Source organism: Larus michahellis, chromosome 10, assembly GCF_964199755.1.
Source record: "Larus michahellis chromosome 10, bLarMic1.1, whole genome shotgun sequence".
NCBI classification, from domain to species: Eukaryota; Metazoa; Chordata; class Aves; order Charadriiformes; family Laridae; genus Larus; species Larus michahellis.
This window is the reverse complement of record NC_133905.1, coordinates 24,963,058-24,977,836: the sequence shown is the minus strand read 5'-3', so window position 1 is coordinate 24,977,836 and position 14,779 is coordinate 24,963,058.

Below are 14,779 nucleotides of genomic sequence, written 5' to 3'. Positions count from 1 at the left end.
TAAAACCAATATACATCCTGCTATATCTCCCACATGGAAAATGCCAGGAGGGAAAAGTGGGGATTATGTTTAGACTTTCTCGGAACTGCTTCAAATCAACTAGATATCTTTGTGTTGTAAATCTCATAACAGCCAAACGCAAAAGCAGCAAACATCTCGCTGTATGTCCCACATCCAAAGTGCCAAGAGAGTAATGTAGAGCTTGCTCTCCCTGTCTTTGAGTACAGTTTTCACTGTCCCGGTTACCTCTTTGCTAACATTCTCTTCAGAGCTGCAGTGAAACCAGGAACCACGGGGAGAAGGCACCCACACTGAAAATGACTGGAAGGAACATTGGGGCTTCTTCTCAGTGTCTCTGACATAGGGTTTCACTGTCCCGGGAAAGTCTCTGCTAACACCCTGCAGAGCGCTGTGCCCAATATACAGAAACGTCTTGCGGTATCTCCTACAGGGAAAGTGCCAGGAGGAATCGTGGAGCTAGTTCTCAGTGTCTCTGAGAATTGCTCTGATTATCCGTGTGACCTCTTTGCTAAGACTCTCCAGAGAGACGTCCTCAAAACCAACACACATCTTGACATACCTCCCACATTGATCGCAGTGTCTCCAGAAACGGCATTCAAGGAGCCAGGAACTTTTCTGCCCATACTGTCCATTGAGTTGTCCTCAAAACCAATATACATCCTGCTATATCTCCCACATGGAAAATGCCAGGAGGGAAAAGTGGGGATTATGTTTAGACTTTCTCGGAACTGCTTCAAATCAACTAGATATCTTTGTGCTGTAAATCTCCCAACAGACAAACGCAAAAGCAGCAAACATCTCGCTGTATGTCCCACATCCAAAGTGCCAAGAGAGTAATGTAGAGCTTGCTCTCCCTGTCTTTGAGTACAGTTTTCAGTGTCCCGGTTACCTCTTTGCTAACATTCTCTTCAGAGCTGCAGTGAAACCAGGAACCACGTGGAGAAGGCACCCACACTGAAAATGACTGGAAGGAACATTGGGGCTTCTTCTCAGTGTCTCTGACATAGGGTTTCACTGTCCCGGGAAAGTCTCTGCTAACACCCTGCAGAGCGCAGTGCCCAATATACAGAAACGTCTTGCGGTATCTCCTACAAGGAAAGTGCCAAGAGGGAATTCTCGATCTTGTTCTCAGTGTCTCTGAGAATTGCTCTGATTATCCGTGTGACCTCTTTGCTAAGACTCTCCAGAGAGCCGGCCTCAAAACCAACACACATCTTGACATATCTCCCGCATTGATCGCAGTGTCTCCAGAAACGGCATTCAAGGAGCCAGGAACTTTTCTGCCCACACTCTCCGGGGACAGTTCCTTAAAACCAATATACATCCTGCTATATCTCCCACATGGAAAATGCCAGGAGGGAAAAGTGGGGATTATGTTTAGACTTTCTCGGAACTGCTTCAAATCAACTAGATATCTTTGTGCTGTAAATCTCCCAACAGCCAAAGGCAAAAGCAGCAAACATCTCGCTGTATGTCCCACATCCAAAGTGCCAAGAGAGAGCTTGCTCTCCCTGTCTTTGAGTACTGTTTTCACTGTCCCGATTACCTCTTTGCTAACATTCTCTTCAGAGCTGCAGTGAAACCAGGAACCACGTGGAGAAGGCACCCACACTGAAAATGACTGGAAGGAACGTTGGGGCTTCTTCTCACTGTCTCTGACATAGGGTTTCACTGTCCCGGGAAAGTCTCTGCTAACACCCTGCAGAGCGCTGTGCCCAATATACAGAAACGTCTTGCGGTATCTCCTACAGGGAAAGTGCCAGGAGGAATCGTGGAGCTAGTTCTCAGTGTCTCTGAGAATTGCTCTGATTATCCGTGTGACCTCTTTGCTAAGACTCTCCAGAGAGACGTCCTCAAAACCAACACACATCTTGACATATCTCCCACATTGATCGCAGTGTCTCCAGAAACGGCATTCAAGGAGCCAGGAACTTTTCTGCCCACACTGTCCATTGAGTTCTCCTCAAAACCAATATACATCCTGCTATATCTCCCACATGGAAAATGCCAGGAGGCAAAAGTGGGGATTATGTTTAGACTTTCTCGGAACTGCTTCAAATCAACTAGATATCTTTGTGCTGTAAATCTCCCAACAGACAAACGCAAAAGCAGCAAACATCTCGCTGTATGTCCCACATCCAAAGTGCCAAGAGAGTAATGTAGAGCTTGCTCTCCCTGTCTTTGAGTACAGTTTTCAGTGTCCCGGTTACCTCTTTGCTAACATTCTCTTCAGAGCTGCAGTGAAACCAGGAACCACGTGGAGAAGGCACCCACACTGAAAATGACTGGAAGGAACGTTGGGGCTTCTTCTCACTGTCTCTGACATAGGGTTTCACTGTCCCGGGAAAGTCTCTGCTAACACCCTGCAGAGCGCAGTGCCCAATATACAGAAACGTCTTGCGGTATCTCCTACAAGGAAAGTGCCAAGAGGGAATTCTCGATCTTGTTCTCAGTGTCTCTGAGAATTGCTCTGATTATCCGTGTGACCTCTTTGCTAAGACTCTCCAGAGAGACGTCCTCAAAACCAACACACATCTTGACATATCTCCCACATTGATCGCAGTGTCTCCAGAAACGGCATTCAAGGAGCCAGGAACTTTTCTGCCCACACTGTCCGGGGACAGTTCCTTAAAACCAATATACATCCTGCTATATCTCCCACATGGAAAATGCCAGGAGGGAAAAGTGGGGATTATGTTTAGACTTTCTCGGAACTGCTTCAAATCAACTAGATATCTTTGTGCTGTAAATCTCCCAACAGCCAAAGGCAAAAGCAGCAAACATCTCGCTGTATGTCCCACATCCAAAGTGCCAAGAGAGAGCTTGCTCTCCCTGTCTTTGAGTACTGTTTTCACTGTCCCGATTACCTCTTTGCTAACATTCTCTTCAGAGCTGCAGTGAAACCAGGAACCACGTGGAGAAGGCACCCACACTGAAAATGCCTGGAAGGAACGTTGGGGCTTTTCTCACTGTCTCTGACATAGGGTTTCACTGTCCCGGAAAAGTCTCTGCTAACACCCTGCAGAGCGCTGTGCCCAATATACAGAAACGTCTTGCGGTATCTCCTAAAAGGACAGTGCCAAGAGGGAATCGTGGAGCTAGTTCTCAGTGTCTCTGAGAATTGCTCTGATTATCCGTGTGACCTCTTTGCTAAGACTCTCCAGAGAGCCGGCCTCAAAACCAACACACATCTTGACATATCTCCCACATTGATCGCAGTGTCTCCAGAAACGGCATTCAAGGAGCCAGGAACTTTTCTGCCCACACTCTCCGGGGACAGTTCCTTAAAACCAATATACATCCTGCTATATCTCCCACATGGAAAATGCCAGGAGGGAAAAGTGGGGATTATGTTTAGACTTTCTCGGAACTGCTTCAAATCAACTAGATATCTTTGTGCTGTAAATCTCCCAACAGCCAAAGGCAAAAGCAGCAAACATCTCGCTGTATGTCCCACATCCAAAGTGCCAAGAGAGAGCTTGCTCTCCCTGTCTTTGAGTACTGTTTTCACTGTCCCGGTTACCTCTTTGCTAACATTCTCTTCAGAGCTGCAGTGAAACCAGGAACCACGTGGAGAAGGCACCCACACTGAAAATGACTGGAAGGAACGTTGGGGCTTCTTCTCACTGTCTCTGACATAGGGTTTCACTGTCCCGGGAAAGTCTCTGCTAACACCCTGCAGAGCGCTGTGCCCAATATACAGAAACGTCTTGCGGTATCTCCTACAGGGAAAGTGCCAGGAGGAATCGTGGAGCTAGTTCTCAGTGTCTCTGAGAATTGCTCTGATTATCCGTGTGACCTCTTTGCTAAGACTCTCCAGAGAGACGTCCTCAAAACCAACACACATCTTGACATATCTCCCACATTGATCGCAGTGTCTCCAGAAACGGCATTCAAGGAGCCAGGAACTTTTCTGCCCACACTGTCCATTGAGTTCTCCTCAAAACCAATATACATCCTGCTATATCTCCCACATGGAAAATGCCAGGAGGCAAAAGTGGGGATTATGTTTAGACTTTCTCGGAACTGCTTCAAATCAACTAGATATCTTTGTGCTGTAAATCTCCCAACAGACAAACGCAAAAGCAGCAAACATCTCGCTGTATGTCCCACATCCAAAGTGCCAAGAGAGTAATGTAGAGCTTGCTCTCCCTGTCTTTGAGTACAGTTTTCAGTGTCCCGGTTACCTCTTTGCTAACATTCTCTTCAGAGCTGCAGTGAAACCAGGAACCACGTGGAGAAGGCACCCACACTGAAAATGACTGGAAGGAACGTTGGGGCTTCTTCTCACTGTCTCTGACATAGGGTTTCACTGTCCCGGGAAAGTCTCTGCTAACACCCTGCAGAGCGCAGTGCCCAATATACAGAAACGTCTTGCGGTATCTCCTACAAGGAAAGTGCCAAGAGGGAATTCTCGATCTTGTTCTCAGTGTCTCTGAGAATTGCTCTGATTATCCGTGTGACCTCTTTGCTAAGACTCTCCAGAGAGCCGTCCTCAAAACCAACACACATCTTGACATATCTCCCACATTGATCGCAGTGTCTCCAGAAACGGCATTCAAGGAGCCAGGAACTTTTCTGCCCACACTCTCCGGGGACAGTTCCTTAAAACCAATATACATCCTGCTATATCTCCCACATGGAAAATGCCAGGAGGGAAAAGTGGGGATTATGTTTAGACTTTCTCGGAACTGCTTCAAATCAACTAGATATCTTTGTGCTGTAAATCTCCCAACAGCCAAAGGCAAAAGCAGCAAACATCTCGCTGTATGTCCCACATCCAAAGTGCCAAGAGAGAGCTTGCTCTCCCTGTCTTTGAGTACTGTTTTCACTGTCCCGATTACCTCTTTGCTAACATTCTCTTCAGAGCTGCAGTGAAACCAGGAACCACGTGGAGAAGGCACCCACACTGAAAATGCCTGGAAGGAACGTTGGGGCTTTTCTCACTGTCTCTGACATAGGGTTTCACTGTCCCGGAAAAGTCTCTGCTAACACCCTGCAGAGCGCTGTGCCCAATATACAGAAACGTCTTGCGGTATCTCCTACAGGGAAAGTGCCAAGAGGGAATCGTGGAGCTAGTTCTCAGTGTCTCTGAGAATTGCTCTGATTATCCGTGTGACCTCTTTGCTAAGACTCTTCAGAGAGACGTCCTCAAAACCAACACACATCTTGACATATCTCCCACATTGATCGCAGTGTCTCCAGAAACGGCATTCAAGGAGCCAGGAACTTTTCTGCCCACACTGTCCATTGAGTTGTCCTCAAAACCAATATACATCCTGCTATATCTCCCACATGGAAAATGCCAGGAGGGAAAAGTGGGGATTATGTTTAGACTTTCTCGGAACTGCTTCAAATCAACTAGATATCTTTGTGCTGTAAATCTCCCAACAGCCAAACGCAAAAGCAGCAAACATCTCGCTGTATGTCCCACATCCAAAGTGCCAAGAGAGAGCTTGCTCTCCCTGTCTTTGAGTACTGTTTTCACTGTCCCGGTTACCTCTTTGCTAACATTCTCTTCAGAGCTGCAGTGAAACCAGGAACCACGTGGAGAAGGCACCCACACTGAAAATGACTGGAAGGAACGTTGGGGCTTCTTCTCACTGTCTCTGACATAGGGTTTCACTGTCCCGGGAAAGTCTCTGCTAACACCCTGCAGAGCGCTGTGCCCAATATACAGAAACGTCTTGCGGTATCTCCTACAGGGAAAGTGCCAGGAGGAATTGTGGAGCTTGGTCTCAGTGTCTCTGAGAATTGCTCTGATTATCCGTGTGACCTCTTTGCTAAGACTCTCCAGAGAGCCGGCCTCAAAACCAACACACATCTTGACATATCTCCCACATTGATCGCAGTGTCTCCAGAAACGGCATTCAAGGAGCCAGGAACTTTTCTGCCCACACTGTCCATTGAGTTGTCCTCAAAACCAATATACATCCTGCTATATCTCCCACATGGAAAATGCCAGGAGGGAAAAGTGGGGATTATGTTTAGACTTTCTCGGAACTGCTTCAAATCAACTAGATATCTTTGTGCTGTAAATCTCCCAACAGCCATAGGCAAAAGCAGCAAACATCTCGCTGTATGTCCCACATCCAAAGTGCCAAGAGAGAGCTTGCTCTCCCTGTCTTTGAGTACTGTTTTCACTGTCCCGGTTACCTCTTTGCTAACATTCTCTTCAGAGCTGCAGTGAAACCAGGAACCACGTGGAGAAGGCACCCACACTGAAAATGACTGGAAGGAACGTTGGGGCTTCTTCTCACTGTCTCTGACATAGGGTTTCACTGTCCCGGGAAAGTCTCTGCTAACACCCTGCAGAGCGCTGTGCCCAATATACAGAAACGTCTTGCGGTATCTCCTACAGGGAAAGTGCCAGGAGGAATTGTGGAGCTTGGTCTCAGTGTCTCTGAGAATTGCTCTGATTATCCGTGTGACCTCTTTGCTAAGACTCTCCAGAGAGACGGCCTCAAAACCAACACACATCTTGACATATCTCCCACATTGATCGCAGTGTCTCCAGGAACGGCATTCAAGGAGCCAGGAACTTTTCTGCCCACACTCTCCGGGGACAGTTCCTTAAAACCAAAATACATCCTGCTATATCTCCCACATGGAAAATGCCAGGAGGGAAAAGTGGGGATTATGTTTAGACTTTCTCGGAACTGCTTCAAATCAACTAGATATCTTTGTGCTGTAAATCTCCCAAATGCCAAACGCAAAAGCAGCAAACATCTCGCTGTATGTCCCACATCCAAAGTGCCAAGAGAGAGCTTGCTCTCCCTGTCTTTGAGTACTGTTTTCACTGTCCCGGTTACCTCTTTGCTAACATTCTCTTCAGAGCTGCAGTGAAACGAGGAACCACGTGGAGAAGGCACCCACACTGAAAATGACTGGAAGGAACATTGGGGCTTCTTCTCACTGTCTCTGACATAGGGTTTCACTGTCCCGGGAAAGTCTCTGCTAACACCCTGCAGAGCGCTGTGCCCAATATACAGAAACGTCTTGCGGTATCTCCTACGGGGAAAGTGCCAGGAGGAATCGTGGAGCTAGTTCTCAGTGTCTCTGAGAATTGCTCTGATTATCCGTGTGACCTCTTTGCTAAGACTCTCCAGAGAGACGTCCTCAAAACCAACACACATCTTGACATATCTCCCACATTGATCGCAGTGTCTCCAGAAACGGCATTCAAGGAGCCAGGAACTTTTCTGCCCACACTGTCCATTGAGTTGTCCTCAAAACCAATATACATCCTGCTATATCTCCCACATGGAAAATGCCAGGAGGGAAAAGTGGGGATTATGTTTAGACTTTCTCGGAACTGCTTCAAATCCACTAGATATCGTTGTGCTGTAAATCTCCCAAATGCCAAACGCAAAAGCAGCAAACATCTCGCTGTATGTCCCACATCCAAAGTGCCAAGAGAGAGCTTGCTCTCCCTGTCTTTGAGTACAGTTTTCAGTGTCCCGGTTACCTCTTTGCTAACATTCTCTTCAGAGCTGCAGTGAAACCAGGAACCACGTGGAGAAGGCACCCACACTGAAAATGACTGGAAGGAACGTTGGGGCTTCTTCTCACTGTCTCTGACATAGGGTTTCACTGTCCCGGGAAAGTCTCTGCTAACACCCTGCAGAGCGCTGTGCCCAATATACAGAAACGTCTTGCGGTATCTCCTACAGGGAAAGTGCCAGGAGGAATCGTGGAGCTAGTTCTCAGTGTCTCTGAGAATTGCTCTGATTATCCGTGTGACCTCTTTGCTAAGACTCTCCAGAGAGACGTCCTCAAAACCAACACACATCTTGACATATCTCCCACATTGATCGCAGTGTCTCCAGAAACGGCATTCAAGGAGCCAGGAACTTTTCTGCCCACACTGTCCATTGAGTTGTCCTCAAAACCAATATACATCCTGCTATATCTCCCACATGGAAAATGCCAGGAGGGAAAAGTGGGGATTATGTTTAGACTTTCTCGGAACTGCTTCAAATCAACTAGATATCTTTGTGCTGTAAATCTCCCAACAGCCATAGGCAAAAGCAGCAAACATCTCGCTGTATGTCCCACATCCAAAGTGCCAAGAGAGAGCTTGCTCTCCCTGTCTTTGAGTACTGTTTTCACTGTCCCGGTTACCTCTTTGCTAACATTCTCTTCAGAGCTGCAGTGAAACCAGGAACCACGTGGAGAAGGCACCCACACTGAAAATGACTGGAAGGAACGTTGGGGCTTCTTCTCACTGTCTCTGACATAGGGTTTCACTGTCCCGGGAAAGTCTCTGCTAACACCCTGCAGAGCGCTGTGCCCAATATACAGAAACGTCTTCCGGTATCTCCTACAGGGAAAGTGCCAGGAGGAATCGTGGAGCTAGTTCTCAGTGTCTCTGAGAATTGCTCTGATTATCCGTGTGACCTCTTTGCTAAGACTCTCCAGAGAGACGGCCTCAAAACCAACACACATCTTGACATATCTCCCACATTGATCGCAGTGTCTCCAGAAACGGCATTCAAGGAGCCAGGAACTTTTCTGCCCACACTGTCCATTGAGTTGTCCTCAAAACCAATATACATCCTGCTATATCTCCCACATGGAAAATGCCAGGAGGGAAAAGTGGGGATTATGTTTAGACTTTCTCGGAACTGCTTCAAATCAACTAGATATCTTTGTGCTGTAAATCTCCCAACAGCCATAGGCAAAAGCAGCAAACATCTCGCTGTATGTCCCACATCCAAAGTGCCAAGAGAGAGCTTGCTCTCCCTGTCTTTGAGTACTGTTTTCACTGTCCCGGTTACCTCTTTGCTAACATTCTCTTCAGAGCTGCAGTGAAACCAGGAACCACGTGGAGAAGGAACCCACACTGAAAATGACTGGAAGGAACGTTGGGGCTTCTTCTCACTGTCTCTGACATAGGGTTTCACTGTCCCGGGAAAGTCTCTGCTAACACCCTGCAGAGCGCTGTGCCCAATATACAGAAACGTCTTGCGGTATCTCCTACAGGGAAAGTGCCAGGAGGAATCGTGGAGCTAGTTCTCAGTGTCTCTGAGAATTGCTCTGATTATCCGTGTGACCTCTTTGCTAAGACTCTCCAGAGAGACGTCCTCAAAACCAACACACATCTTGACATATCTCCCACATTGATCGCAGTGTCTCCAGAAACGGCATTCAAGGAGCCAGGAACTTTTCTGCCCACACTGTCCATTGAGTTGTCCTCAAAACCAATATACATCCTGCTATATCTCCCACATGGAAAATGCCAGGAGGGAAAAGTGGGGATTATGTTTAGACTTTCTCGGAACTGCTTCAAATCAACTAGATATCTTTGTGCTGTAAATCTCCCAAATGCCAAACGCAAAAGCAGCAAACATCTCGCTGTATGTCCCACATCCAAAGTGCCAAGAGAGAGCTTGCTCTCCCTGTCTTTGAGTACTGTTTTCACTGTCCCGGTTACCTCTTTGCTAACATTCTCTTCAGAGCTGCAGTGAAACCAGGAACCACGGGGAGAAGGCACCCACACTGAAAATGACTGGAAGGAACGTTGGGGCTTCTTCTCACTGTCTCTGACATAGGGTTTCACTGTCCCGGGAAAGTCTCTGCTAACACCCTGCAGAGCGCTGTGCCCAATATACAGAAACGTCTTGCGGTATCTCCTACAGGGAAAGTGCCAGGAGGAATTGTGGAGCTTGGTCTCAGTGTCTCTGAGAATTGCTCTGATTATCCGTGTGACCTCTTTGCTAAGACTCTCCAGAGAGCCGTCCTCAAAACCAACACACATCTTGACATATCTCCCACATTGATCGCAGTGTCTCCAGGAACGGCATTCAAGGAGCCAGGAACTTTTCTGCCCACACTCTCCGGGGACAGTTCCTTAAAACCAATATACATCCTGCTATATCTCCCACATGGAAAATGCCAGGAGGGAAAAGTGGGGATTATGTTTAGACTTTCTCGGAACTGCTTCAAATCAACTAGATATCTTTGTGCTGTAAATCTCCCAACAGCCAAATGTAAAAGCAGCAAACATCTCGCTGTATGTCCCACATCCAAAGTGCCAAGAGAGAGCTTGCTCTCCCTGTCTTTGAGTACTGTTTTCACTGTCCCGGTTACCTCTTTGCTAACATTCTCTTCAGAGCTGCAGTGAAACCAGGAACCACGTGGAGAAGGCACCCACACTGAAAATGACTGGAAGGAACGTTGGGGCTTCTTCTCACTGTCTCTGACATAGGGTTTCACTGTCCCGGGAAAGTCTCTGCTAACACCCTGCAGAGCGCTGTGCCCAATATACAGAAACGTCTTGCGGTATCTCCTACAGGGAAAGTGCCAGGAGGAATCGTGGAGCTAGTTCTCAGTGTCTCTGAGAATTGCTCTGATTATCCGTGTGACCTCTTTGCTAAGACTCTCCAGAGAGACGGCCTCAAAACCAACACACATCTTGACATATCTCCCACATTGATCGCAGTGTCTCCAGAAACGGCATTCAAGGAGCCAGGAACTTTTCTGCCCACACTGTCCATTGAGTTGTCCTCAAAACCAATATACATCCTGCTATATCTCCCACATGGAAAATGCCAGGAGGGAAAAGTGGGGATTATGTTTAGACTTTCTCGGAACTGCTTCAAATCAACTAGATATCGTTGTGCTGTAAATCTCCCAACAGCCAAACGCAAAAGCAGCAAACATCTCGCTGTATGTCCCACATCCAAAGTGCCAAGAGAGAGCTTGCTCTCCCTGTCTTTGAGTACTGTTTTCACTGTCCCGGTTACCTCGTTGCTAACATTCTCTTCAGAGCTGCAGTGAAACCAGGAACCACGGGGAGAAGGCACCCACACTGAAAATGACTGGAAGGAACGTTGGGGCTTCTTCTCACTGTCTCTGACATAGGGTTTCACTGTCCCGGGAAAGTCTCTGCTAACACCCTGCAGAGCGCTGTGCCCAATATACAGAAACGTCTTGCGGTATCTCCTACAGGGAAAGTGCCAGGAGGAATTGTGGAGCTTGGTCTCAGTGTCTCTGAGAATTGCTCTGATTATCCGTGTGACCTCTTTGCTAAGACTCTCCAGAGAGCCGGCCTCAAAACCAACACACATCTTGACATATCTCCCACATTGATCGCAGTGTCTCCAGGAACGGCATTCAAGGAGCCAGGAACTTTTCTGCCCACACTCTCCGGGGACAGTTCCTTAAAACCAATATACATCCTGCTATATCTCCCACATGGAAAATGCCAGGAGGGAAAAGTGGGGATTATGTTTAGACTTTCTCGGAACTGCTTCAAATCAACTAGATATCTTTGTGCTGTAAATCTCCCAACAGCCAAATGTAAAAGCAGCAAACATCTCGCTGTATGTCCCACATCCAAAGTGCCAAGAGAGAGCTTGCTCTCCCTGTCTTTGAGTACTGTTTTCACTGTCCCGGTTACCTCTTTGCTAACATTCTCTTCAGAGCTGCAGTGAAACCAGGAACCACGTGGAGAAGGCACCCACACTGAAAATGACTGGAAGGAACGTTGGGGCTTCTTCTCACTGTCTCTGACATAGGGTTTCACTGTCCCGGGAAAGTCTCTGCTAACACCCTGCAGAGCGCTGTGCCCAATATACAGAAACGTCTTGCGGTATCTCCTACAGGGAAAGTGCCAGGAGGAATCGTGGAGCTAGTTCTCAGTGTCTCTGAGAATTGCTCTGATTATCCGTGTGACCTCTTTGCTAAGACTCTCCAGAGAGACGGCCTCAAAACCAACACACATCTTGACATATCTCCCACATTGATCGCAGTGTCTCCAGAAACGGCATTCAAGGAGCCAGGAACTTTTCTGCCCACACTGTCCATTGAGTTGTCCTCAAAACCAATATACATCCTGCTATATCTCCCACATGGAAAATGCCAGGAGGGAAAAGTGGGGATTATGTTTAGACTTTCTCGGAACTGCTTCAAATCAACTAGATATCGTTGTGCTGTAAATCTCCCAACAGCCAAACGCAAAAGCAGCAAACATCTCGCTGTATGTCCCACATCCAAAGTGCCAAGAGAGAGCTTGCTCTCCCTGTCTTTGAGTACTGTTTTCACTGTCCCGGTTACCTCGTTGCTAACATTCTCTTCAGAGCTGCAGTGAAACCAGGAACCACGGGGAGAAGGCACCCACACTGAAAATGACTGGAAGGAACGTTGGGGCTTCTTCTCACTGTCTCTGACATAGGGTTTCACTGTCCCGGGAAAGTCTCTGCTAACACCCTGCAGAGCGCTGTGCCCAATATACAGAAACGTCTTGCGGTATCTCCTACAGGGAAAGTGCCAGGAGGAATCGTGGAGCTAGTTCTCAGTGTCTCTGAGAATTGCTCTGATTATCCGTGTGACCTCTTTGCTAAGACTCTCCAGAGAGACGGCCTCAAAACCAACACACATCTTGACATATCTCCCACATTGATCGCAGTGTCTCCAGAAACGGCATTCAAGGAGCCAGGAACTTTTCTGCCCACACTGTCCATTGAGTTGTCCTCAAAACCAATATACATCCTGCTATATCTCCCACATGGAAAATGCCAGGAGGGAAAAGTGGGGATTATGTTTAGACTTTCTCGGAACTGCTTCAAATCAACTAGATATCTTTGTGCTGTAAATCTCCCAAATGCCAAACGCAAAAGCAGCAAACATCTCGCTGTATGTCCCACATCCAAAGTGCCAAGAGAGAGCTTGCTCTCCCTGTCTTTGAGTACTGTTTTCACTGTCCCGGTTACCTCTTTGCTAACATTCTCTTCAGAGCTGCAGTGAAACCAGGAACCACGGGGAGAAGGCACCCACACTGAAAATGACTGGAAGGAACGTTGGGGCTTCTTCTCACTGTCTCTGACATAGGGTTTCACTGTCCCGGGAAAGTCTCTGCTAACACCCTGCAGAGCGCTGTGCCCAATATACAGAAACGTCTTGCGGTATCTCCTACAGGGAAAGTGCCAGGAGGAATTGTGGAGCTTGGTCTCAGTGTCTCTGAGAATTGCTCTGATTATCCGTGTGACCTCTTTGCTAAGACTCTCCAGAGAGCCGTCCTCAAAACCAACACACATCTTGACATATCTCCCACATTGATCGCAGTGTCTCCAGGAACGGCATTCAAGGAGCCAGGAACTTTTCTGCCCACACTCTCCGGGGACAGTTCCTTAAAACCAATATACATCCTGCTATATCTCCCACATGGAAAATGCCAGGAGGGAAAAGTGGGGATTATGTTTAGACTTTCTCGGAACTGCTTCAAATCAACTAGATATCTTTGTGCTGTAAATCTCCCAACAGACAAATGTAAAAGCAGCAAACATCTCGCTGTATGTCCCACATCCAAAGTGCCAAGAGAGAGCTTGCTCTCCCTGTCTTTGAGTACTGTTTTCACTGTCCCGGTTACCTCTTTGCTAACATTCTCTTCAGAGCTGCAGTGAAACCAGGAACCACGTGGAGAAGGCACCCACACTGAAAATGACTGGAAGGAACATTGGGGCTTCTTCTCACTGTCTCTGACATAGGGTTTCACTGTCCCGGGAAAGTCTCTGCTAACACCCTGCAGAGCGCTGTGCCCAATATACAGAAACGTCTTGCGGTATCTCTTACAGGGAAAGTGCCAGGAGGAATCGTGGAGCTAGTTCTCAGTGTCTCTGAGAATTGCTCTGATTATCCGTGTGACCTCTTTGCTAAGACTCTCCAGAGAGACGGCCTCAAAACCAACACACATCTTGACATATCTCCCACATTGATCGCAGTGTCTCCAGAAACGGCATTCAAGGAGCCAGGAACTTTTCTGCCCACACTGTCCATTGAGTTGTCCTCAAAACCAATATACATCCTGCTATATCTCCCACATGGAAAATGCCAGGAGGGAAAAGTGGGGATTATGTTTAGACTTTCTCGGAACTGCTTCAAATCAACTAGATATCTTTGTGCTGTAAATCTCCCAACAGCCAAAGGCAAAAGCAGCAAACATCTCGCTGTATGTCCCACATCCAAAGTGCCAAGAGAGAGCTTGCTCTCCCTGTCTTTGAGTACTGTTTTCACTGTCCCGGTTACCTCTTTGCTAACATTCTCTTCAGAGCTGCAGTGAAACCAGGAACCACGTGGAGAAGGCACCCACACTGAAAATGACAGGAAGGAACGTTGGGGCTTCTTCTCACTGTCTCTGACATAGGGTTTCACTGTCCCGGGAAAGTCTCTGCTAACACCCTGCAGAGCGCTGTGCCCAATATACAGAAACGTCTTGCGGTATCTCCTACAGGGAAAGTGCCAGGAGGAATTGTGGAGCTTGGTCTCAGTGTCTCTGAGAATTGCTCTGATTATCCGTGTGACCTCTTTGCTAAGACTCTCCAGAGAGCCGTCCTCAAAACCAACACACATCTTGACATATCTCCCACATTGATCGCAGTGTCTCCAGGAACGGCATTCAAGGAGCCAGGAACTTTTTTGCCCACACTCTCCGGGGACAGTTCCTTAAAACCAATATACATCCTGCTATATCTCCCACATGGAAAATGCCAGGAGGGAAAAGTGGGGATTATGTTTAGACTTTCTCGGAACTGCTTCAAATCAACTAGATATCTTTGTGCTGTAAATCTCCCAAATGCCAAACGCAAAAGCAGCAAACATCTCGCTGTATGTCCCACATCCAAAGTGCCAAGAGAGAGCTTGCTCTCCCTGTCTTTGAGTACTGTTTTCACTGTCCCGGTTACCTCTTTGCTAACATTCTCTTCAGAGCTGCAGTGAAACCAGGAACCACGGGGAGAAGGCACCCACACTGAAAATG